Below are 27,566 nucleotides of genomic sequence, written 5' to 3'. Positions count from 1 at the left end.
AGCACAGAGAGTTTCTGAGTCATTTGACTCAACTATGGGGATGTTTCTTAGTGTGCCTAAAATCATGCTCAGCAAAGACTGATGCAGTATCTCATCCAGTCAACCTATAAAATAATGTTAAATTATGAAATTTGTTTTATTTCTTTTTAGCCTGGAGAGGCTAAATATTTGGTGGAAGAAAGGAATAGGAAGAAATTTCCCAGTCCAGAATCCTGCTAAGTCACCTACTAGGAAGTACCAGACATCTGTATCAAAGTAAATGATTCCCAGGAGGTATGCAGCGTGGCCTCTGCTTCACATTGTAGAATGTCTCTTTTACAAAATCTTTTTTCCTTTTTATTGTGTTACAGGAAATTGATTACTATTAAATTAAATATACACAATTTTAATATCAAAAATTCTCAAAATAATTGGTCTAATTCTTTGCCCATTTTCATTTCTGATGACAGCTTAGCATGATCCTACATCTTGTCCAGACTGGTTATCACTTTTCTCTGCTGCAGTGCCTGATTTTGCTGATAGTTAAGATTCCCACTTGTTTGTGCTGTTGGGCAAGACCTGGAAAAGCAGTGTCAACTCATGTTGACGTGACAGCTTCAGGCAGATGCCATGCTCTTTTCTGCACTGAAAGAATCATATAAAGTACAGTGTTATCTCTATTATCACTTTAATATAAAAACTTTTACACTTTTTGATAGCCACCAGAGGAGCTGATATCCTATATTACAAAGCTCCTGTGACTGAGTGATGATTCAGTGTCAGAATGGCTGAGATTGTTCAAACATGGCCCAACAATTTATAACTGGACTTTATTTTGGTGATATGAATTTTATGTGTAGCAGAGTATTTGATCATGGATCCCAGGTCAAAAGCATATCCATCCTAAATATTTGTTCTAAAACACAGAAGAGTCTTCTCTCCTTTTAGCAAAACCATAAGTTTAGAGGTTGTAGACAACACCCTCATTAGCAACACAGGCTCTGTAACAGGTTGTTTTTCCTGAGGAGGCTGTGGAAAGAAGAGCATTGGGTACTGTGTCTGTGCTGCTTATTATTCGCTGAAAAAGAATTTAGAATTAGTATTAGTATTTAGCATTTTGCTTTTGGTGTTATCCTTCACAGTCATCTCTGTATCAGGCATGTGTGATGTATTCAGTTATTTCTCACGTGTGCTGCCTTTCCGTCATCTTTCTTTCTGTTTGAATGAGTTTAACATTACAGAATGGGGCCTAATGACAGTCAGAATGTATAGGAAGAGAGTCAAAGTATTAAGTTACTCTATTATTTCTTGTTTGTATATCAAAAAAGGAGCAGCATACATGTAGGAAGAATGTGTCATTAGTGTGTGAACTGTCATTTTGAGTTATCAGTCAACTGTGGTTATGTTGTTCCTTTCATGCTGCTGGCACAAAGTTCAGAGTTTTCCAAAAAGTGGAAAGTAGTGATTTTGAAAGAAAATGAAGTGGTGACCATTCCTTCTTATTTTGCTTAGAGCGTAAGAATTTTGTTGGCACAATGGTGACTGCAGATGTTTTTAACACACTTCACAGGAGGTGTATCTAGTGCAATAAGCTGTAAAATATTGAGTGTCTATGTGTTGTTCATCTAGTCATGGAAATTAAATGCTCATTGTTACAGGAAACAGTAAAAGAGTAAAGAAAAAAGGCAAACAAAAAAAAAGGCAGTTTAACCACTATATTTTATCTCTAATGAATATAAATTGTCCAACCAAAAAGCTTTTTTCTATGGGTTCATGTAAATTCAAAACAAGCATGCAAATGGAACAAAACAAAAACTTGATAAGAAGGATTGGTGTGTTTATGTGACTCCATGGCATATTCAGATTATGTGGTGTGATTTGTTCTGCAGCTGCTTCAAATTAAGAACAGGTGTAGAAGGCAGATTATGCAAATACTCATATTAATGTAATTGTGAAATTGGTGTGTTTATCACTGTGCCTTTAAAGAGTAGACCATACTCTTATTTTACATGTAAATGAACTTTATTCTTGAGAGCTACTATTGGATAATGAGTTTATAAAGAAGAAATTTCTAGCATATGGTGAAACATTTCTAAAATGTGACATTTTCTTGTGTAGCAATTTATTTTATGTATATTGTATAAACATATTATAATCTGCTTTGTCTTCTTTAGAAAAATATATCTATGATGCAGTTTTAAAATCTTAATTCACAGAACTAATGAACTCATATTTCTTTGTTGTTATTTTTTTATTTCATGTAACCCTTTAGTAGGACAACTTTTGATCTTCAGCCATTTACTCTATATTTAAAAACCTTTATAGACTTTATGCCTTGTTCACTTTAAATCTCTAAGAAGTATATATTGGAGAGAAAATGCGTTTTAAAAGGATTTTTTACTTCCTAAGACCTACTCTATTTAAACAATCATAAACTGATATATATTTTTAAACATTATTTACCTCATTTTGCTAGTATGCATAGATTTTTGAACGATTGCCTAAGCTTTATATTATTTTTAGATTAGAGGGGGTTGGTATCAAAGGATGTCCAAAATTAAGAAATTATGGGAGCTTTTTATTTTCTTAGAATACAGACCTAGTTAACAAAAGTTACCTGTTATAAAAATCAAAAAGCACTATGATTCTAAGTGTTACTGTATTTTCTTCCTTATATCTTTTGCACATGACATTGATTCATAGTAATTTATATTCTGTTAAAAGAAAATACTAGATACTTGTTTTTTGTATGTGTCTGCATACACATATACATATATACAGGACAATTTTATATATGCTGCCAATGAGGTAGGTCAAATATTTGAAACTGAGCTTTATGCACTGGGTGGGATACTTTTAACTGGGAATCTGGGCCAAACAGTTGAGAAAATCCTTGGTTCTCAGGAAGCAGAGGCTGAGGGCACCGGCTGCCAACAGCTGGCTACCAGGCAAACAAGACTAGAACAAGGTCTTTCTGCTTTTCTGCTTCCTATGGCTGTGGCTCAGATGGGCTTTCCTATTTATTTGCAAGAAAAAAAAGAAAACCCTCTTTTGTTTTCTGGATATGTTTCAGGAAGAAAGCAAAAAACTATAGTTATTGAGTTCAGTGCAGTACCCAATGGCATCAGTTTTCTTCCAATTCACTATCCTCAAAGCTCAACTGGTCTCTTCATGAGAACAACCTAAAAGGTGTAAGCAGGACATTTAAAGAAAACAACTCTTTCATTAGAGTTATTTTTCTCTAAAGCACTCTTCAAGAAGGGGAATGACTTTATGCTCAGTAAAGTCATCCTTTAGCAAATTATTTAAAATTGCAGTGATTTACAGGGTGCTTAAGTGGTAACTGTTTGCTTCACAGCCTGTTAGCTACCTATAAAATCTTTCATTCAGTTATTAGCACACTCTTAATGGAATACAAACTATTTAAGAAAGAAAATGCTGGCAGGAATTTCATTATGTAAGCTGAAGATGATAAAGCTTTTCTATAGGGTTAGCCTGATTGTATAACTTTAAAGTACAACTGTCAACCGGATAAAATGGCAACCTCTTTTTCTAATCAATTTGAATTATATGCATCATTTCAGTAGGATGTTATTGTGGGGTTAATTATCTTCGCATTTAGAAAAGTTTTACTTCCACTTGACTAGTTGTCATTGGAGATGTTTGCATGCAGAAATATTATTCATGCTGTGCAATATGGATACCTTCCAATGTCACTTAGAACTGACCACAGTTATGCTTTCTGTCTCAGAAATAAAGAGGCAACTTGGACGTTGTTACACAAAGAAGATTATGTGTATTGGAGAACTGTGTGATTCTATCACCCTTATAAATCACTGCTTTAAAACAGTAGGAACGTGGCCCAAGCTATCTTGACTCTATTACATTTCTCACTGACTTCTGTGGGAAGTCTTTTGAGGTTAGGAAAAAAAAAGCCTGAAAATTGAGCAAAATATAGCAAATAAAAAGACAAAAAAGTGTCTTACAGTAACACTAATCTCTTTTTAACACTTCTTGCACTGTGTAATTGACACTTACTTGAAGTTATTTATGTTTTAATTTTTTAAAAATTATTGTGGACTAGTAGTTAGTTTTACATAATTTTGTTAATTGTATGGCTCTTCTGACTGCAAGCTTCTGAAAATAAATAAGGGATTTTAAGAGATGAGTTTCTAGTAATTTTTTTGCAGTATTAGTGGAATAAGAGATTATTTCTGCTCCAATTCCTTGATTTTCTTCCACAAGATGTTCCAGAGGTGGATGGATTACAGCCATATATATACATGTCTTTGCACTCTAATTTTGTTTCCTAACTTTCTGTGAGCTAGCCAAATAGCCACTCTCACTTCTGCTATTATGGCACAAGTTAATTTAGTTATTGAAATAGGACAGGCAGAATACCCGCATATTTGTGTCCCTGTTCCTCTCTGTAAAGGCAGCTGTGAACTTGATGTTAAATATAGTGATATCAAATAAAAGGATTTCTTTACCTTTAAATAAGTATTACTAAAAAAAAACCAATCAACAACTACTTCAGTAGTCTTTATTATCTTTAGTAAATACACATTTAAGGCAGCATTTTTATGTGGAATACCAGCAATTTCCTTGGCCTTACGGAAAATCATGTAAGTAAGTAGGACTGGATTTGGATATGCTTGCATCCATTTATACCGTTGTAGTTGCCTAAGTCAGGACCATTGCTGTTTACATCCACAGCGTGTAGGTTTTCTCATGGAGAGTTCTGGTTTCAGGAGTAGATGATGGTTTGCTTTGTTGTGGTGCACAGATACTGAGAGCTACCTCAACATCTGTATTATCATTTAATTAGTCTTGCTCACACATGAAGAATTAAATCAGTCACTGAGTTGGAATCAGGATAAATCTGATGCCCAACTTAGACTGGCAAGGGCACTTAGGAGTCTTTTGCTCTTCTCTGCAACTGAAAATAGTCCATCCATTCATGTAACCTATAAATACTACTAAGCAGATTCTCTGATACTGCTAAGAATTGCCTAGCAAAAGAGACATTAGTAACTCTTTTGATTACTCTTGCCCTCTTCTTGTAGCATATCATAGCTGGGGTCCTTGAGGAAAATCTATCAGTTGTAATAATGTGTTAGGAAATGTGAAATGGACATTTCTTGGACCTTTGTGTAGTATAGTTTTATGGACTTGAATTAGGAAGCTGGATCACACTACAGCATTGATCTAACAATTCTAAAGGAGAATTAAATTTTCAACACGTGAAAAATGAACTGTAGGCATATGTAATTACTTAAAATTATAACAAAAGATGTATTGTAGAGTCAGAGAACTTATATACTTTTTATTTATAATTCTTTACGCCTTATGGAAGTCTGCTGATTATAAGATGTGTAGCATGCACTCATATCTATAAATACAGATTTTATTTCTTTCTGGAATGACAACACATGTCTTTTCACTTTCCTTATTTTTTATTTTCTTTAGCAAATCAGAAAATAAGATTAATCATTTTGGTCATGTGGGAGGTGCTATTTCCATTCAGTTCAAGACTTTTCCTGTGCCTATATTCAGTAAAGATCTCCAATTTCTGTCTCATTAACGGATCACTGTCTTGCAATCCTTTTAGCTTCTTTGCATTGCTACTCTCTTTCAATAAAGGAGAAAAAAAATGCTAAAAAAAAAAGGCAATCTATCTCTGCCAAAGCTCAGAACACTGTCACTCCACGCATTAGTCAGCAAAATAGCTTGTATAGCAAAAGACTGTCCATCTTCTTTTCTCTGCTCAACAGTTGGAGCTTTAAAGCAAGAAATTTAAAATTGCTATTGCAAATTAATGTGCTATGCAACTTTGTCTACAATTCACTGGCTAAGCTGAACCATCTATTATGTTACCTCGTAAAGAATATGTGGGATCTTACAGTACCAAATGGTGCTATTTGAGGAACTTCGAGGTTGTACATAGACTCACAGATTGGTTCTTTAAAATATACTTTCACTAAAGAAAACATGTTTCCTTACTACTTTTTTCCTCCATTCTAAATTCTAATCTTAGGGCCAGACTTTCAGTTAAGTTGAGCACTCAGGACTCCATTGGCATCAGTGTAAACTGCAGCTACTCAACACCTCTACAGATGAAGCTCCAAAGTGTTTGGGAAAATTTGTAGCTTCAAACTAGACTAAAAAAAGATATTTTTCTGCATAGACTTAACCAGGTTTTGTTCATATTTATCAGGCGATATTTAACTTTTCCTAGATATGCAAATAAGATGGTAGGTTTTTTCTTTTTATTTTTTTTATTTATATTGTATATTGTGAATGAAGTAACAATTTTTGAGGAGTCTGGTGGATATTTTGCCAAATCGTTCTAAAATTGTGTGGGGTGTTTTGATTTTAACCAAAGTTACAGCTGCAGAGCTGTAAAGCAGTTGGTTTTGCTTATTATGACTAGTTCTACAACTTGTACTATTTTAAATTGCCTGCAATTAGCATATTTCAACCTTATTTTTAGGTTTAAATTGCAGTGTGAGAGTGTGCTCTCCTCTTAGCTAATTAGTGTTATCAAGGAACAGTAGGTTACCTCATTAGTACCATGTGCATTTAATTAAAGAAGAGAAAATTGGAGTTAACCTCATAGCTAATATTTTCACAGAGTGATACGATGCCAACACCTTCAATTGGAGTCACACCCCTGTGTATCTAATTATTCACTGATGCCAAATAAGGTTAGCAAGGATACCACTATGCTGTTGACAAAATAATTTAGATGGAAATCTATTTGCTGGTTTCTGATATGAAATTTCAGTTAGAGCAGATTATTTTTATTTAAATATGTTGTGATCACAGGATATTTTTATCATTCCTCCTACCCTCATTTTTGTGTTCACACTTACACTTAGGAAAGGCCAAGATTGCATGAGGCACTCAGTCTCAGGCAAGCGGTCTGTGATCCTAATCTGTACCTTGCAGGTGTTGTAACTATTTAGATATAACCATTTTATTTTGGCTACAAGTATTGTATAAACCAGTACAGTTATATTGTACTCATGGAAAGAATAATACACAAATAGGGCCAGAGTACAGGTGCCTGCCCTTTGTAAATGTGCTCAGAATTTCTTATGGCTTGCTTTGCTTTAGAATTTTCTGCTTCATATGCTTCTAGAGGGCGAGAACTAACATGGAGATAAGAGCCCACAGCTCCTTAGGTTTCAATGAAGTCGAAGGTGCTTATTGTTTCTAGTCTAGGCACTGTAATTCATGTGTGTTTACCTGCAGAACAGAATTTTTTGAATGTATAGCAAATGGCTTTGTCTTCTGAATTTTGTTGTTCAATGCTGCTAATACGACAAATAATCTTGAGCAAGCCATCTGTAATCTCCGACTCACTTTTCCCATCTGTAAAATGGAAATTCCATTACTTCATGCATGAAGATGATTTAAGTGCAAATAATTGTTTTTTGCACAATGCTCGAGTATAAAGCCACCTTGTATATCAGTGCATAGCAGTGCCTGATCAACTTCACATGAAGTGTGTTTAATTATTGTATCTGTGGGATTATAATTGAATCCTTGAAGGAGGGGTTTTTCAATTTATTTACAAAAGTCTTCATACTAAATCAAGTACTTTCTTGACTGTTCTTTCAGGTTACTTATCTCAGGTGCTTATAGTGGCATATGAATGCTTTAAATAGTCACTTTACAAGCTTACTTATAACAAACCGTCTTGGACATTTATCACTGCTGTTCAAATGAAAATAATGATTGACCTTTTTAAATTTGGGGATTTTTTCTTATTTTACAGTTAAGTAGAAAAGAGGCTCTTCAAACACTGTGCCTTTCCCTATTAGTTTTCCAAGCTGCTAGCCCTTCAGGATCTAGAGTAAATTGAAAGGAATCCTTTGGATTGAATGGCAGTGTGGAACTCTGAAGTCAGTCAGTTTAACAATTGGATGAAATTTCCATGTGAAAATAAATGAACTCAATATTCACTTACCTAACTTTTGTTTTATATATTGCTGCTAGAAAAGTATGGCATTATATGATAGAGCGATTTATCATTTTTTTCCTGTCTAAATATAAATTATTTTTTTAATATGATATGCTCTTTAACTGTCAAGGTGCTTTAAGGGAGAGTTCAGATTACAAAAATATTGTAGAAATTAAAGAATAACGAGTTTTCAGTCCTCCATATGTATTTGAAGAAAGCTATGTGAAAACATGCAATCAATACGAGTCCTTGGCCTGACTTCATACGCTTTCTCTGTGTAATGTGATGTGAAATAGAGACTGGTTTCATTTGTATTGGAGAAAAACTGCGGCTCAAATTACAGCCCTTGGTGGTATCATTGTCATCTCTTTGAAAGATCTCATTCAGCTCTATCAAGAACAACCACGTAATAAAGTCAAGATCCACATGGTGAATAAGCAATGGCTTGGATTTGGTATTGGTTGGTTTAGTACTTCAGTCTCAGCATATCTAGTGCCTGGATCTTCTTATAAACATCTACACAAATGTGTGAATCACAGATCAAACTAGGAATGAAATTTTATATATTCATTTCAAACCTTAATTTATGTGAAAAACATCTAAAGCAGAACTTTTGTCTGGACAGCTTGTCAGAGAATCCAGATCATTAATTGTAGGACTTTTGATGGACTGCTGCAGATTTGATGTTCTCTATCTGTAAAAATATTTGGTGGAGTTAGGACTTCTATGGGTAAATTATTAAGTGATTAAAAAGTACTTTTTAAAGCAAGTTTTCTACATATATTTTGCAACTTCATATAAATGTATTGTCTAATATTACTATTAATTTAAAATAGTTACTACATTCTTTAAGTTATTGCCTAGAATTTTGATCTTTTTATCTTTTCAGTGCTTGCTAATGAACACAATAGTAAGGTCACAGTTTTTTCTTTTTTTTCAATTTCTGTATCTTCTTTTATTCAAATTTATTTTTTGGTCATGTGTTTTTCCCGGGGAATGTATTATTTATTTTACTGGACTTAGTCACTTAGGCACAGTTTGAACTGACAGAATGTAAAGTAAACAACTTGTGTTTTTCTGAGGAAAATGACCGATAAGCAGGAGGAAATATTTATGAACCGGTCAATGTTCTTCACTGGTGTATTCAAGACATGAGAAAGAAGTATTCCAAGATAAAAGTAACATGAGCTCTGTGTTTATACAAAATACCCTACATTATATGTCAGCTTGGGTGAGGAAAGCATATATGATGTAACTGTAAAATTGTCACTTGTTTTTTTCTGCCTCCCTATGTTCCTTCAGAGCTGTGAATGTCTCTACCTCCTGAATTTTATTTGATGTATTAAGTTTCTTAAAAGGAATTTTTTTCAAATCACTCTCCACTTCTACGAAATTTAATTTACAACTGCATAAAGGAAATTACCCTAGTTTAGGCAGTCAAGCATTTCAGCAGATTCCTAGAAATGTACAAAGGAAAGAATGATTATCAGTCCTGAATTGTGGATTAAGAGGATCATACTACACAGAGTACTGTCTAAAAGTAGCAATTTAATAGAAAATGTGGGTGTTCATGTGAACAATGTCTCTGAGGTTAAAAATAGCATTTAAAATATGGAAGTTTTTATTATTATTTGGTAGAAGGCTTGCCTAGAGATGCTTGTTTTGTATTTTCGTTGAATGTTACAAGCAACTTCATTAGAGTTTTACGTTTTGGTTTTGTTTTGTACAGTTTTGGTTTTGTTAATTTTTTTGTAAAGGTGAAATTCCATTAGTAAAGGAGAATTCTCATTGTGGACTGCAGAAAATGTATTAAAAATGTACATAAATTCCTTCAATGTCTGTGTTACAAAGCACAAATAAGCTGTAATTCAGGAAGCATCATTTACGTGTATTTAAAGGGAAATTTTAAAAATCACAGGGGAAGGTTTCTGAAGTTCTAGAATATGTTCTCATACACAGTCTCGTGTACCTTTTTCCCCTACAAACCAGCACTGCTTTTTGAGTCTTGTAGAGGGGAGAGTGTCTTGTTTGAAGCCTGCAGCTAAAGTGAGTTGCAATATGACATGAGGACAGATACTTATCAAAAACTTAATATGTGTGTTCTCGTCCTGTAAACTTAGGTAATACTTTTGCAGAAGACCCTCAAGCAAACCATTTAGTGGACAAAATCAGCACAGATTTTTTTGTAATTCTGCCTTTTTAAGTACAGGGAAGACCTAGTCCAATATTTCAAATGTCACCTCTGTTAGCTCACAATATAGCTTAGGTAAGGAATATCACACTGTGCATAAGTTTCTTTCAGCATTTCATTTTGTGTCAGTACAGTATTTGAGAATAGTTACTCTGAACAGCTGGCTCCAGCACAGACTGCAACAACAAAAAATTCAATGGAGTGCTTTTCCGGAGGCATTCTCCCTCCTGCTGCAAATAAAATTGTCACTTGATAGGAAAGTGATTTCTTTTCTCTCAAATGCACTTTATTGTCGGCAGTGTAATTTATATCAAGCAAGCAGTGAGTTTTATCCATTTATAGTGTCTGAAGATTATTTCTGTATCCAATAAGAAAATTTTGTGACTGTTTTGGTCTTGTATACAGCCACATTACTTTGATTATTAGAACCTTGGCTAAAAATGCCTTTGGCTAAATTATAGCTAGGTTTACTAGTTATTTATTAATTTTTTTTCTTCTTTTCAGATTGTGATCTATGGCTGAATATCTGGTGCATTAGTTTGGTTTTTTCCCTTCTTTTTAATTGTTGTGGAAACTAGTGAATTAATTAATTGATTAAGGAGGAGCATTTGGTATGTTATTGTTAGAAGATCACTTATAGGCTAATCTGAAGACTACCTGCTGCTTTTTCTCCTATAAATTAAAAATTTTTTTCTTCAACTTACAATATCAACTATAAATAGGAATCCATGGCTACAGTAGTAAGCCTCTAAGGAAAAGTCCGATTTTGCAGCATGTAATAAGGCACTTAGTTTCAAACTAAAACTGCAGAATAACATATATACACGTACGCACACCCTATCATAGTCTGTACCCTATATAGCTATATCATGAGCAGTTTTAGCAGCATATTAGTAGTTCTTAAAGTTTTCAGCTCATGCTAGAGCAGCACTAGCCATTCCCCAGGTAGGGGACATCCCTGGAACTAGATAGGCCACCAGTGCAAACACATAACAGCGTTCTCCAAATTTCAGCTACCACAACTGACCTCTTTTCAGCACATGCAAGTGTCACTTTGTCTCATTGCTGCCACTGTTCTGCACAGATTATTTTCTCGACATCTTTCTCTGCTTCTTTCCTCAGTTGTCCTTCAAAGCATCAAATACAGGCAGTTTGTTTTCCGTTTTATAGTCCTTCACCATGTGACTTCATGATACCCATTACTCTTCATAAAGTAGAAAAAAAAAGAACCATTAATCTCCTACTTTTAGATTTTCAAATAAGCCCTATTGTACCTTCTCCTGTGCTTTCTGTAATGACTGTGAAGTACCTCATTATCCTCCTCTGAGACAGTCAGTCAACCTTCTCCAGTTTATGTATAGAGAACTTAGACCCATGCATTGCCTGCTATCATGATAGGAATTTCCTATCAGTCTGTCAGTGTCATCTCTTGTCTTGCGCAGGACTGTCATGTCTGTGCAAAGGACTTGCATAGTGCTCAGTGGCTGTGCAAAGCCTGCAGTATGGTCCTGGTCAGCACCATGGGAGCTTTCATGCAGTTGCAGCGATTCCCATGTTACTGCTGCTGCTGCCACTTCCGAGTCTTTCAAATCCTGTGTGATTTACCATGTGCATTGAAGTTCTTCATTCTAACAGGAAAAAAATGCAATTTTTTTCTGCATTGCTGATTTAGGTGTAAGTTTCTGGTAGTCTGCCCTTTCAGGGGGACAAATCATGCTCTTCTTCTATGGCCTCAAAGTTTACTGAAATTGCAGAGCACACACATCTCTATTGCATGTATTAAGAAGACTCCAGTATTTTCAGTCTACAAGAAATATTTGTAAATGTCTCAAAAAAATTTTTTTTTTAAGGTGAGACCAAGAGATATGATTCAAAAGGACATTCAAAAAGCCTTTGACATAGTCCTTCATGAGTCATTATTAAGAAAACTGAATGGTTGTGGTTGAAAGTTAAAAGTTCCATCGTAAATTAGAAACAAGTTAAGAGACAGAAGATAAGAGTAGGATTATATCATCAATTTTCAGCATGGCAAAAGGTTAACATTTCTGTCTATCTCTGACCTGGACATTAAATAGCGTTGTTTAATATATTTAGTAATAAGCTGGAAAATGGACTGAAGAATATCGTATGTTTCAAAATTTAAAGGTGACCAAGAATCTTACTTAGCCTTGTAAAGATTAGAGATGAATTTCAGACTTTCCAGAGTAATGTGGAATAGTAAGTAAACAAATACCATAGTGGTAGAAGAAAGATGAAGAAAGATTAATAAAGATGTAGAAAGATGTAGAAGAAAAGAATAATTTAACTACTTATACTGATGATCTAACTTTTTGCATAATTTTTTAAAACTTAAGTATAATCTCAGTGTGGTAGAGGAAACAAGCTGTATCTTCTTATAACAAGCACATCTTTTCTTGGTCTACAGTAAAATAGAAACAAGGAAACAATCAAAAATTTATGAAAATTGAGAAGTGTGCTGACAAAAATATTATAGTACCAATTTTATTTTGATCTATGATCGGATGATGCTATGTGGAAGTTGAGATGTTTCATTTTAATCTAAAAATAACATTCAGTAACCTGAAGAAGGAACATTTCTTATCTCTCTCTCCACTTCTGTTATGCAGTTCAACTATTCCAGACCGTACATTGTGTCTATATGTAACTCCAAGCAAAACTGTACTTTGAAAGCCACAGGGGAAAGTGGCTTTATATTTGATATATGTACTTGATCTCAGACCTTTCCTGTCGTACAGTTTTATGATTCTAGACTTTATTGTGAGCAAATTATACCACAACCTCTTCATTGTTTGTATTCCTAGAACACTGTATTGTGCTGTGTATAAATGCATATAAAGCTCTTACTTTTTATGACCTTAGTACTTCCTTTTGGAGCAAGAACCTTCTTATCTTTGCACGATTCCTGCCAAAAAGGTGCTCCTCATTCAGTTGTGTAAAGGAGAAGGATTTCATCTGAGTTATGAAACGTAGGTAAGCATGAGACTTTGTGTCAGACTCCTTCTACTCCAGTCTCTCTAGATTTGGACTATATGCCCATGAAGATTATTTATTTTTTGTCCTATTTGCCACTGTAGTCATATCACAGGCATTCCAAATTCTGTATGTATTCTTCTGGGGCTTTTTATTTGGGTTTTTTTTTTATTTCTCTATACTCTGTTACTGTGAGTAGAGTAGCCTGTGTTCATGCGTAAACTGGATCTCTACTCCACAGAACATCTTCTGTCCTTTTCTAAAGAATGTATAAATCTCACCAGATTAATTTCAGATAGGCTAGGTCAGGACCCTGAAAACGAATGCCGGGATTTGTTGGATACAATCTATTGCAACTCCATTATAGTCTGATCAAGAGGGACATGGAGTACAAAGATTTAAACTCCAAACTCATAATCCCTTGATACTGTCCTGTTGTTTTTAGAGACACAGAGCACTGCCTTCTGATTGCCATGAAGAACATACCTGTTTCAGTGCAGTATAGTCTCTTTCCTAACACTTTGAAATTAAATGTCACTGATACTTCTCCAACCATCTCCTTTCCTTGGATTGTCCTTCCTTTTAGGATTTCATACTTTTTAAGTGAGACACTTCCTTCTTTAAAGAAAATTTATTTAGCTGTGCTAAATAGTGTTTAGCTAATCAGCTAAACACTCAACTCTTGTCCTCAAGGACATACTTTAAAGGACGTTCCTTTGCGCTTCTGTAGATCCTTGGGCTAGAAGAAGTTGTACCTACTCACACAATCATGTTTGTTGAGAAATCTGCATGTGATAAACTCATAAGCCACCAAAAGCATGAAGAATGTGGCAAAGGATGCAAATACAGACACCTGCAAACACACAAAGATGAGATGACTGGAAATTCATTACGAAACATTGATTATTCTCCAAATAATAGAATTTTTCATTTCAATTTCACTTCTTCCTTCCAGTTCAAGAAAAGTCTTATTTTACTTACTGCAAGAAATTTCTTTTCCAGGTACACAATCAAAGAGTGCCAGTACCATTCTGTGAATCTGAACTCACACTACGGTTTCTTTCTTTTCTTTATGATGGATGCTGCACATTTTCAGTTGGACTTTCATCACCTTGTGTACTGCAGTATGAAACCATGAAACTAAAGATAATTCGTGTTTAGAGCAGTGGGTCTTTCCCCGATATGTGTGTCTAGCATAAACTGACAATTACTAAAGGAAAAAAAGCAATTTTTTTTCTGCAAATAATTAATTACAAAGAAGACAAAGTGGGAAAGCAAAAATAAAAATAAAAATAAAAGAAGATTTTAAATCTTGAAAGAGACATTCTGTCACTGTCAGATGTTAACTGGTTTTAAAGTCTGTTTACTGAGAGTAATTCCAGTAAATATATATAGTCCTTTGGAACTGAAAATATTGTTCAGTTTGTCCAACTGACTAAAATTCTCTATGAGTCAGCAGACTGTTGGCTCCCTTGTTTCTATTGAATCATTCTGCCATATCTGCTTAACAAAGGAGAGGATGCAATGTCGGCTACAGAAATGTATGTGGAACATTGCTGTATGTTTCTAATTAATGATTTCCTACATTTGTAATTGCACAACAGAGTTGTGCAATGGTAAGACCATTTTCTTTATTAAAAAGTCAGCAGCAATATATATTGACATTTAAATATTTGTCATGTAACCCTTGGAAGGAATAAACAACATATGAAAAAGAAACTACTTATTGCTATTTTTTTTTTATGATATTCAGTTTTTCTGATGTCACTTTAGGACATCTTGGTAATTTTATGTGTTCTGGTTTTGTTGTCTCTTGTGTTTTGGGTTTTTATATCTCTGTTGGATTGATTTGAAAGTTGTCCACTTTTACGAGTGAAGTTAAACAGTTCCAGCAGTGTCACAAGAAAGCTGGGGCTGATTCTATTTCTGGAAGGTTGGGGGAGTGTCCTACACAACATTCTTCACACTTCTGAGCAGTGTCTTCTTGACCTTCAGTTTAACTTTGAGACACTCTCTCTTTTCCAAGAACTGATTGCTCAATCATTTTACTTAATGGTCACATCTTTAGGAAACAAGAAACACGCACAAGAAGAATCAAATCGGCACAGGGTTGACTTCAAAGCCTCTTGTGCTTTGCCATTGCCTTTATATTTGGAAAAGCTGAAGAAACAAATAATTTGTGGAGGGTCTTGCATGTGAGGGCTTTTAAAGAAAAAGATACTAGCCGCAAATTCTCTGAATACCTTCCTGAGTGGGAAAGTTCAGAGGCACTTAATGCACTGTTTACTCCAGCTATGATGTGCAGGTAGCAGGAACACCTTGGGGTTGAATATGTTTTGTTTTCATTGGGGTCTCAGGACTGCTGTTGACTATGTTTGCATCAGGGAACCTTGTTTTAGTGCTTTCACCAAAGCTTTCAGTGTGGAAATATATAATGTGCAACTGAAAGTTTTATAGGGTTCCACAGATGAGAAGGGAGAAGTGTTTCTTACGCGTGTTCCACAGATGTGTGTGGTCACTTGTGCTTCCATGTAAAATAGATATAGAGTAAGCTTTGTAAAGCTACATGCACTGTGTCCTCTAACTGAAATGTCTATCTTTGCATATCTTTGTATCAGCTCCAAATTCAGGCCTCTAAGTACATTGTTTATGTCTAGAGGAGTATTAGAGTTGGTGATACTGAGTCAGGTCCTAATATCCCATGTTTTGAATGCCCGCTTCAGGTGCATTATGAATGGTGGGAAGGGTGAGATGATAAGATAAGAATGTAATATTCCTTTTACATTCTCCCAGAATGTGAGACTCAAGAACCCTTTGTATTCAAAAGCTTGAAATAGGTACTTCATCTATGGATTAATAAGTTTATTTTTTAAAACATACAGAGTTCGGTTTTTTCCCCTTGCTTATTCTGTCAAAATTAGTACTTTATTTCTTTCTTGAATGTATTTCGGTCCTATTTCCAGGCATTCAATCTTGTTAAACTTCAGAGAAAAATTAAGAGAACAATGTCAACATTCCTATCACTGGATCAGACTTCTCAGATCCAGCTAATGCTCTTTGACTGTGCTTCAGAAGCTGCAGATCATCTTGTTCAGCAGCTGAAAGCTGGCAGATTTAAACGAGATTTATAACATTATTTAGTTACAGTGAAATCATTAAAGTTCTGTATTGTAATTATGAATTATTTCACGTACCAGCAAATCTCTGCACAAAATCTTGCAGGACGTGACTGGTATCTTCTTGTAGTTGCCTTCTCTCTCTCTCTCTTACTCAATCTGTTCTTCTATTTTCCTAGACAATTATCTAACGATTTTGGAAGTAAGAACATCATTTTCAGGATCTTCTCTGCTGTTTAGTCTGACTCATAGATGAAATGTATGTAGATTTCTCTTTTAAGAAGACAAATTTGTTTCTGTAATCAGCTGGAAAATATTCTGGTGAGAGCTCTTTGTTTGTGTTCTACAGATATACCAAAAAACACAATTACCTTTTCTCTGATCAATGTTTTGCTGTACAGTATTGAATTATTAAAAAAACTATAAGAGCATGTACAAGGTTTATATAGATCAGCAATCAAGTGCACAAAATTTGAAAGGTAAGGGTGTCTTCCCTGCTCTGTAGAAGTTGGTTTTTCTGATGAGTAGACAAAGAATTATAATATAGAACTACAACTACTTACCTACTGTAGGCTGAGTTTGCCTCCTCAGAAAATTTGTCTGTAAAAGTAATAGCTTAGATTTACTCAGTGTATTTTAATTCTCCGTAAGAAAAAATGTGAAGATGTTGTTACAGCTAATCGGTGCTGCTGAGCTAATGGAGTTCTGTCCATAATTTTATTCTGGAAATCTTCTGAAGGCTGAAGTTTCTGGCTGCCTTGGAAACTTAGTGAGAAGAGTTTATTTTGGACATTGCTTACTAGCATCCAGACCAAAAAAGTGACCTAATTTGATTTGTTCTGAGTAAAAAGAGAAGGGAAAAAAGAGCCTTCATTCAAGAATTCATTTTACTACCATTTACTTTTCTGTGCACACGTTATGTTTAGATGCCATTTATAAATATCTTATTATCATTTGTTAAATTTTATGACAATTTTTACCATGCCTGATGACTGTAACTCATGCATTAAACATGCACACGTATTTTAACAATATTTGCATCTTATAATATGCTTCCTAACGACTTGTCATAGACTCATCAGTTAAACATTTATTTTACAAATGCATTTTGTAATATGCTATGGTAATAAACTATAAAAAAGGTATCCCACTCTGTAATATTTTCATATGGATGAATAATGCATTACAAATTCTACCTTCATTTAAAACATGACCTCTATTCTGATGAAATCTGATACATTGTCTGGATTTATGATCATCAAGTTGTGTGAGGTGCTGTCAATCTGTTTTCTGATTAATTTTCCTAGTTCATAAATTTGAATTACTCTGTAAATATTTACAAAATAATAGTTTATTTTTTTCTATCATTTTATTTTTATCCACCTGATTAATTTAAAGCAAATGTACCAACCCCCATCTAGCTGTGAGCTAATTTTCATTCAAATAATTTCTGGAAATTCAATTCAGTTCTGAAATTGATTATCAAAATTATGATTGTTCCCTTGCTGGCTGCCTAAGTTTGTCATATATATTTCTCCAAAAAGGTCTTGCTACTGTCACATCTACTCTTACCACCTGTGTAAAGTTGAAGGGTATATAATATCGGAAAAGTTTATAATAAGCTGTTTAAAAAAACCCCCATACTTTTACTATTAATTGTGTTTAATTTTGTCTACATCTGATTTTACATACTTTTTTAACTTCTGGAACTTTAGTCAAAAGAAACTTTTGCTTGAGTAGGTATTGCCATCAGAGTCAGCTCACTGTCTACCTTCCTGAAATATCATGCTGATTTTTTTCAGTAGTTTTTTTAATATGAATGTTAGTACCTAAGATTCTTTGGATGATTTCTCTCTGTGTGTGCATGCATGTGTAGACTGTATTATTTTCATTAATTTTATTTCACCAGAGACTTTTTCTTCAAAATTGAAGGGAAAGAAGGAGATTTGAGGCTTGGTTGGTTGGTGGGTTTGTTTAGGTAGGCTACAGAGTATTATAGAGATGTCCATACATCTGGTGGTAGAACAAAATGATTGAGGATTTCAGCAGTGTTCTTCATTAGGTACCCTCCCATACCGGAATAAAAACTGAAGTGGTTGGCAGTTTTACTTTTGCTGTTTGCCTGGAATTAGTTTTAGGGCATCACATCTACATGATGCTGTCTGAATGCGTGAAGTCAATACAGCATGTTCTGCTTTTACATCTATTTAACATAAATACAAATGACCACTTCAGGTGCATACTAAGGAGGAGTCAATGTTAGATAATTGGTCTCTTGGAAGGGGCCTTTATTTCACCAGAAAATAGAAGGTTACACCTTGTCTCTGCCTTTCACCTTAACAGTCCAGGCTCAAGAGCCTTTTGTCACCATTCATATTTTTCTTTTTTTTTTTTTTCTTCTAAATAAATTACTGCCTATGAAATGAGCTGGGTTTGTTGTCAATTGGACTTTACTTTAAACACTGAGCATTTTAGACTACATTCTGTGTAGTCAAACACATTCAGATAAGATTGCATAAATTCTGTTAGGGAGGTCTTTCTTCTCAGAGACAACAGTTAATTTTGATTCAATTTGCTATTTTTTTCTTAGTGTCTATAATATTGAAGGCAAGCAACTAGTTCCAGTTGGGATTTTGTGTTCTGGGGTGTGTGATGTGGCTTGAGGTTAGGAAATACTCATTCTACATGGCCTTACAGGCATTCATGAAACTTTAGACTAGTCATGTAACTAGTGAAATGGGTTTGGTAAAGATGAATTATTTAGTCTTCTATCACAAATGCTTTAACCAATACTTCTCCCATTCTCTTAACACCATCTCATAATTTGGACATTTGCTGTCCCTTTCTATTAAAAATCTAAAATACAGCAGTCATCGTTTTGTTGGAAAATTTTCTCTATTTTTTCCTCAATGATAATTTTTCATAGAATTGCATTGTATTCTTTACTTATCTTTGAAATTATAAATTTGACTGCATTGTTAAATAAGACTATATCATGACTTCTAGAGTTAAGTTTATAACAATGTTTCTAAAGTTTAACTGTTTCAGTGTATTTCTTAGCTTTAATTGTGCACACTGTTTCTTTGAATATATCAAAATGATGTAGTATCCTGGTAGTTTCTTAGTTCTCATCTGTTACATGCTCATCTATTATAAATCGCATTATGGTTGCACAAGAAATGCAGTGAATATCTGTATTATGTGATGGGAATTCCTTTCTTCTTAAGTTTGCTCAGAAAGCAGAGATTCTGTTCTTCACTGTACTTCTTGTCAGCTTGTCATTCTTTCACATAAATCGAATATATATTATATATTTGCTTTTGTTATTACTCAGCTGTTTCAAGATTCCTGTAGTTCAAATTCATTGCATTCCTTGTATTCTTGGAGTTGCTGTTGTTGATTTCAGATATGGAAAAGCCTCCATAAGTTCCTCCATAAAGTTCTCCAGAACCTTATGTTTCTCTTCATGAAGTTCTCGAGAAATTTCTTTATGCACATTGCATATGTCTTTTTATATGTGCACATAGACAAGTGTATTTATACACAGGCAGCTAACATGCAATCTTAGTACAGGTAATAAATTGCAGGGTTGTTCATCATGCACTTTTCTCAGCTGAAATTTACTGGTTTCTTTCTTTCTCTTATTCCAAATCTCTGCTGTTAACACTAATAATAATTTCCCAAGATATTATTTTCTGCCTTTTTTTTTTCTAATGTTGTATGTCAGTTCTTTTTCAAAAAGCACTGTGATTTGTGGGCCAGAAGAGAGAATGTTCGATCAAAAATTAGTGACAAATTCAGTGTCTTGCCACTTACTGAAGCGACAGTAGATTCTTTGTATCATGGTTAAGAGTAGATTTTAGCTACCTAGTAGATCACACACTTGATTTAAGTTCTGGGACATTAAGATGCAATAGATTTTCAAACTACAGTATTCATATACATACAAAAATATTTTAAAGTTATTTTGGTGTTTCAGAGATATAAAAGTTAGCAGACTTCCTCAGTGGTACATAATTTAAAAATTACCTTTATAGAAGGAAAAAAAAGCTTTGTGGTGCATTTTAATAAATTTTTGAAGATTTTAAAGCTAGCTTTTTATATATAATTCATATTTCCTATATACATGGTGATGTAGTGTTGTATAAAGATTCTATTTTAGCTTTGTTTCAGAGAATCTGCATAAATCACACATAAATCATGGATAGTTTCTCCATTTGTGAATAATGTGGCAACTCCAAACTCATGCCAATAAAACCATCATACTATCATATCATGTACGGTATATAACATACATACACACTTATAACGAGGTAGAGGAGAATACTGAAAGTATCTTCCCTTTAGGTTGGAAAAATGACCAAAAAGTAGAAGTCACTTTTTGTGCCTTGGGAAAAATAGAGCAAGAAATTGAAACTCCAATCATTACCAATAACTTTAAAATGTATTTTAACGTGCTGCAGCTTCAGTTACCCTCAGCTGAAGCTTCTCTATTTTAGCTTACAGGGTCTTGTGACCTCAGCCCATAGCAGAGTTTCAACACTAATAGCGACAGCCATCTTGGATAAATGTAAGTGAATTTTTTCCTCATTTCTATAGTTTCTGTCCCTCACATGCACTTTTGGAGTTTTGTTTTTTACTCAGGATGTAGACAATATTCCTGACAACACTATTGTTGTGTGCCAAGTAGCATGATGGACACAAATTACCAGTAAAGCAACTAAGTGGGACTTCTTGCCTTTTAAATGTCACAGTATCAGACTCATCCTGTGCTTTTGAAATGCCAGTATGATAGCCATGCAGACTTTATTTTACCTGCAGCTATCTTGATGGTAGTTTTCATTATTAGCCAGGATTAATCTGCAAAGAGAGTAGTAGTACAAAAAGATTTTGGCCATGTATTCTTGTTTTGGTTAATGTTAAGGATGAAATCTAGAATTCAGGAAATATTTTTCTAAGAAAAAGTTTGCTTTCTTCAATCAGCTTTATCATTTCAGTTCTACTTCCTGTCAGATTGTGGTAATCCATTCCCAAATTTCGCTCTGCTTTCACTAACTATTGTATAAATCTGGGGCTGGAGCTGGAGCTGGAAAAGGCTACACATATGTACTGCCTGTGTAACAACTTCCAGAAGTATAAGTTAAGGAATTAAGGGCATCTGCCCACTACTTACTGATTTCTGAAGAATACCCCATACAGCAGATTCTTTTTAAGTCAGGGTTTTTTTCAACGATTGTCATGTTGTTGTAATGGTGAGACAAACAGAAGAAAATAGAAATAGGGTTATTCATTCAGAAAAATCCTTTCCTGTATGCTGATAGCCTGAAGAAGCTAGCATTTAGTAGAAACTACAAAAGATACCTGGACTTAGATATTCTTCACTATTTAGTCCTGAGCTGGCCTTTGTCTGAACATTTGGCCATTTCTGAACAAAGTAGCATCCTTGGTCTGTTAAATCACCATGCCACTCCTCCATCTTCTATTTGCTTATGTACATAAATATGTATGTAACATGAAGACATACCTAAAATTCCAAGTTTTTATTTACATGTTAATAGTTGTAGCCCTGTACCTACAATAGTAGCTTCTTAATGACCTTGGCTGACTAAACACATGGTTGTTCAAATGCAACCTGTTCTCTTCATGTGGTTTCATAGGATGTATCTGTCATGAACTGTATGAAATACAAGGTAACACCTATGCAGCAGTTAAGGCTAAAACCAGCAATAGTGGAAGTGCCTCCATCCATCCATCTTACAAACATGTCATTCAAAGATCAATAAGGGGCAGTCTTGATGTGTTACCTGCAAACCTCTAGTCAGCTTAAAAGTCATTAGAGTTCAGATCTTCTTTCAACTATGTGGTTAGGTTAATATCTCCATAATAAATGTGAGACAAAATCATATACAGCAGAGTCTGGAAGCTGTGAGAGCAGAAGTACGTGTACTGAAACCAGTTTGTGATTGTTTTGAATTTCTGTGTGTCTCAAACTTCATTGTGCCATGTAGGAGGGTGGTGGGCATTCTTATCAGCTGCACGCAGAAAACAAATAGTAAAAGTGATTACATGCCTAGAATCTATTACTTTCAACTAAAACTATATGAATGAAAACAAGGGTGTAAGAAATGTTGGCTCGGCTACCAATTACACAGAGGAATATACTGAATTATGAAGAATAATTCCTAAAATTTCTCTGAGGAAACAGGTTTAGTTAAAAACCTGTGCAAACCCTGAGGACCAATGTTTTATAATATTTACCATAAATACTCATTTAATTTCAAAAGAAGAGAAGGTGTTCTTACATTTGGCATTGCAAGGCTGAGTTAATGAAAGAGCTTTGAAACCACTGTCAATAGGAAGTATGCATAGCTTTTGAATGTGTGTGAGTATAAAATAAATTGTAGAATCATACAATCGAGCAGGTTGGAAAAGACTCAGAGATCATCAGGTCCAACCCTTGCTCCAGCACTGCTGTGGTTACTGGACCATGACACATCCAGTCTCATCTTAAAAACCTCCAAGGATGGTGAATCCACCACCTGCCTGGGCAGCCCATTCCAATGTCTGATTACTCTCTCTGTAAAATTTTTTTTCCTAATATTCAACCTAAACCAGCTTGAGACTGTGCCCTCTTGTCCTACTGCTGGTTGCCTGGGAGAAGAGACTGACACCCACTTGGCTACAACAGCCAATTGATCTACAAAGATGGCATCTACAAAATGGCATTATTTTTTCATCATTAATCATATCTTTGCAAAAAATTTTCAGATTTTTATACTTGTAAGTACATGCCTACAAAGATCAATTTGTGAGGAATTTCACAAAATCAGCACTATAATGATAACGGTTTCAAATCCAGCCTTATCTACATGCTTATCAAATACCAATTATTTTGTTGGACCAAGTGTGCCAACACTGTAGTTTATGTCAAATCTCTGTCTCATTAAATGATGTGATCCTTACGTACCAGAATGATCTCCTGCTTTGATACTGTCTCAGTCTTGTAACAATATCAAGATTATTGAATTAATAGAATGATAATGTGATTCCATAGATCTTGTTAAAACAATATTCCCTTGATAATGGATAGTTTAAATGTGTTTTATTTCCTATATTTATTATTTATGTGGCTCTTCCAGTTGTCTTTGAACTGGAGAGACAGACAAAAATTAAAGAATGTGTTTATATATTTCAAGCTTTGGGTGTTCTTTACTAGAATATGTAGCATGTTTAGCATTCAGTGTATATATATATATATATATATATATAATATATATACAATATGCATATATAAATAAATAGATGTCTAACTGCCATGTTGGGGCTTAGATATAGCTCATCATTTAACATTTCAGTATGTTACAAAAGGACTTTGAAATATAGTAGAAAGGGCTTTGTGAAAATTATGTTATAGAAAGTGTGGTGAAGCATGCTCAGAGATTATACAATGTGAAAAACTTGCTGTAAAATGGTTTAAGATATTAAAAAGCGAGATGTCCACAAATCCAGACTGCTAATCTTTTTGGCCAAGAAGATATAGCATTTATGTACTTCGTATATGATATAAACTTCTAGGAATTTCAGTTTCTTTTCTACGTTACACTGTCATGTTTCCAAAAGTCTAGAGGTGTTTGTGCTCCATAGTAAAAAACTGAGGATTTTGTAGAGATACTGAAATAACAAAGGTACCTGCAGTCATAAATATTTTGTTACATTCTTGTGATTCCTCATAATTGTCTTTGCATCCTCAATGTATAGAAGGCAAAGAAATGTTAGTCACTTAATAAAGAATTCAGTCCATTTCCACATAATATATTACTGCAAATATATATTTTATTCAGCCTGAAATCTCCTTCCTTTTATTGTTCCTTGGACAGTGAAGTCTAGATAGTTGGAGTAAGTTGAGGGTTGTGCAGATGTGTCTTTTTCAAAGACCTGTGCACTCAGATCTCCCACCAGGTTCGTTTTCAAAACCCACGCATTTTACTGTTACCTACAAATTAATGGAGAGTATAATTGTTCATTTCTCAGTGCCTTTGAATCCTAAATTGGGAGATGCACTTTGGTTTTGTTCAAAACTCATTCATTTAAAAAATTGCTTTAGAATGTCTTATATTGGGCAAAACTTAGCAAGGGTGTGGCTTTAACTACTTTAGTGGGTTTGCTGTTCAGAAATTCCCGATAATAACTGGGTCATCACTGCTGACTGGAAACAGATAGAGACAGTTAGATGTGTATATACACTTTTTTAGGAAGCCCCTAAAGCTTTGTTCCTTTCCAAAGAAAAGGTAAATAGTCAACTTAAACCTCTTCAGCAACTCTATAAACAAGAAGATGCCAACAGAGTGTCCTCTTCTCTATTACCTGGGTGTCCTGTCCATGTTCTCCTTCCATGTGTAAACTCTGCTCTAATTTTCTTCTGTTTGTTGCCACTGTTTGATATTTATATAGTGTTCATAAAGTTTGTAGAGAAAATAAAGATATCCAAGTTAGTAATAATCCTTAACTGCTCTTTTAATTGGGTCAATTATTCACATCCCTCCTTTTCGTCTCTGTAAATATTTTTTTTTCTAGTCATTGTTGTGACTTGTAACTAAGTCTGACTGCCCATAGTTTAAAAAACTCTTCAGAGGACACAAGGTTGAGTTTTCTTTACCAGTTTCTTTAGAGCTTTATTAAGTATTCCATTTACAACATTTTAATTGTGACTTTTCAGTACTAAAATGCCTTGAAATTTGTCATAATAATTTTGTATCAGAAAAAGATTTTGAGGAAGTTGAAACATTCATACATTTTCCAAACAAAATCCTTAATATTAGTTTTTCAAGAGTTGCATAATGTCAAAGTCAGTTTCACCATAAGGCAAAACTTTAATTTTGAAATTTTGTTCACTAATACTCTTATAAATACACATTGTAAACATTTTATTTTAAGAAAAAAATTATCTGGATACCTCCTAAGCAATATTTTTAAGCCTTCAGAATTGCTTAATTGTGAATCCCGGAAGTTCCTTCCATGCTATGATTAGTGCCCATGTTTTATATTTCAGAAACGGATTGGTTTTCTGCATATTTGGGCAAGAGCAAAACATTACTGTAGGACCTGCAAACCTTATATATATTTCAAGTCTTGCTTTATGAAACACTGTAGTTTTGAACTTGCTTGCACATCCAGATGGAAAATAATTTTCCAGTTATTACTTTTAATTTAAAGGCAAGTCTCAGTGTCTTCTTACAGACTTGAAGAGCTGCCGAAGCTGTGGTAAAACACAGAAGGTGGTATATGATCTTTTCATTAAGAGTACTGTAAACACTGTATATATGTGAATTGTAGTACTGTCTTTTGTCAAAAGGTTAATATTCTGGGTCATGCAGTATTTAAATTAATACATCTGGGCTTTAGTAAGCCCAGGTCTTGAAACAACTCTCATTCCTGAGGGTGGTTCTAGGGGCAGTTGTTTTTACTGTCAAACCTGGCAAACTACTGGCAGAGCTGAGTTTCGATCAGTGCGATTTCAGAGTTGGGCCAGGTGTTTGGGTACAAATGTGAATTTTCTTATGTTTGTAAGGTGTAGTCAAGAGTAAAAAATACCAATAGATTTTTAATTACTGTGGCAAGAATTCAGTAAGACAGTAGTAGTGAAAAGCGTATGTTTTAGCCATTCCATTCCAAAATACTTATTTTGTCAGTAAATGGCATTATTTTTTCATCATTAATCATATCTTTGCAAAAAAATTTCAGATTTTTATACTTGTAAGTACATGCCTACAGATAATAATTGTCTTTAATTGATGCAAAGGATGTTTGTGTAAAATGCCCTATAATTTTGGGAAATAAGCAAAGTAAGAAAGTGCTGGAATAGGCTGGAGTAGGAGGTGGTGTGGAATCCTCCTTGCTTAAATTTTGTAAAACTGGTTTAGACGAATGTCAGTCAGAAACAAAACTGGCTATTCTGCTTTTGAAGAGAAGGATGGGGTAGCTCACTTGCAAAGCCATCTTCTTCTTGTTCTGCAATTTGCATAACAATTTTTTACTAAGAAATACTTTTATTTCAGTTTGTTTCTTTTAATGAAGTGAGTTCAGATTAGATTCCAATTCAGTGGTTACAACAATTATGCCTATATGTATATTTAATGAACATTGTTTTGTGCTGTTTTGTTATGAGTAATCCAAATAGTACGACAAAGGAGCTACATCTACTACTTTTCGAATAAGTATCTGAATTCTATTAAGATAATCTCTGTGTAGTTTCTAAAACTAAATAAAAGTGAGAGGAAAATAGAGGTTTGTACAGAAAACACTTTTAAACAAAAGTCTGTGTCTCAAATGTTGCTGAAGGTTCTGATGTCAAATTTACACTATGATGTAAGTAATACTGAATTTTCATAGGCTCCAAGTTTTGTCTCTAATTGATTTTGTGTTTACAGAGACAAATAAAAACAAATTCTTATTAATCTATAATTTTCAAGGAAACGGTGTTCAGAGAGCTTTGTAATGTACTGCCTTATTAAATGCTAGACACTTTCATGAAAAAATTTTGAACAGACTTAAAAGACATAAGGACTTAAAAACTTACTGCTTTCAAAACTAATGGAGACATGTTTCTACCCGCTTCTCCATATTAGGGCACTGTTTGCTCTCTGAGTTATAGAGGGTAATGGATTCGAATTCCTCCCCTGCCAGCCTGAAAGCAGGAAGAAGAACCAGCTGTCAGGCTGCTCCTGCAGCTGCGGAAGCCACTGGCACTTGCTAACCCAGAGCATAGAGTGTCGGTATTGATCCAAAGTGGAATAGTTTCTGGAGCCTGCTGGTTAGCCACCACTCCTGACAAGTGAGACCCTTCAGTGCAGGTCCCAGCTGTGGTTTCAGTCCTTGTCCAGGTTCTCCTCATTCGATGGGGAAAGGGGAGGTGGGACATGACCCTGGACATCACAGCGTTTAAATGAAATGCATTAAACTCCACTTTTATGTCTTTTCAAAGCAATCAACATTTTCAGTGTAAGAAGTGTTGTAATATTTTCTTTTTTTCCTATCTGCTTGTCAGAACTGCTTTTTTTTTAGCAATATGCATTTTGTGTGGTTTGCATTAATTCAGACTTGGGGTGTTGTTTCATACAGCACTTGGCTTGAAATGTGCTGCTGCTGTTTCTGACTGAAAGGAGTTGTGTATCCAAAACATCCTTTGTAGACCTATTAGACCTCTACATTTCCCTATAGATGTTGCATCATAAGAATTTTAAAAATATGCATTCTGTTTGGTAGTCCTGGACATGCTATATATGTTTTTTTTTTCTGACAAGCAGTCTCCAATACCTAGTAA

At 34.5% G+C, this 27,566-nt stretch overlaps 1 protein-coding gene across 9 annotated transcripts in view; it reads left to right on the top strand.

Moving 5' to 3' along the window:
• Positions 1–27,566, top strand: part of FOXP2 (forkhead box P2) — a 407,653-nt gene that overhangs the window by 302,923 nt on the left and 77,164 nt on the right. Inside the window, exon 2 of one of the 9 annotated variants that reach the window (XM_032688025.1) lies at positions 151–273. The exons of 7 other annotated variants lie outside the window; for them this stretch is intronic. The gene's annotated coding sequence lies outside the window, so the exon portion shown is untranslated. Of the gene's footprint in view, positions 1–150; positions 274–20,745; positions 20,817–27,566 lie in introns of all 9 variants that reach the window. One more of the 9 variants, XM_032688024.1, reaches the window with a different exon arrangement.

This window comes from Chiroxiphia lanceolata, chromosome 5 (genome assembly GCF_009829145.1).
Source record: "Chiroxiphia lanceolata isolate bChiLan1 chromosome 5, bChiLan1.pri, whole genome shotgun sequence".
Classification (NCBI taxonomy): domain Eukaryota; kingdom Metazoa; phylum Chordata; class Aves; order Passeriformes; family Pipridae; genus Chiroxiphia; species Chiroxiphia lanceolata.
Note: the sequence above shows the minus strand (reverse complement) of the source record. Positions and strands in the feature narration are given on the sequence as shown.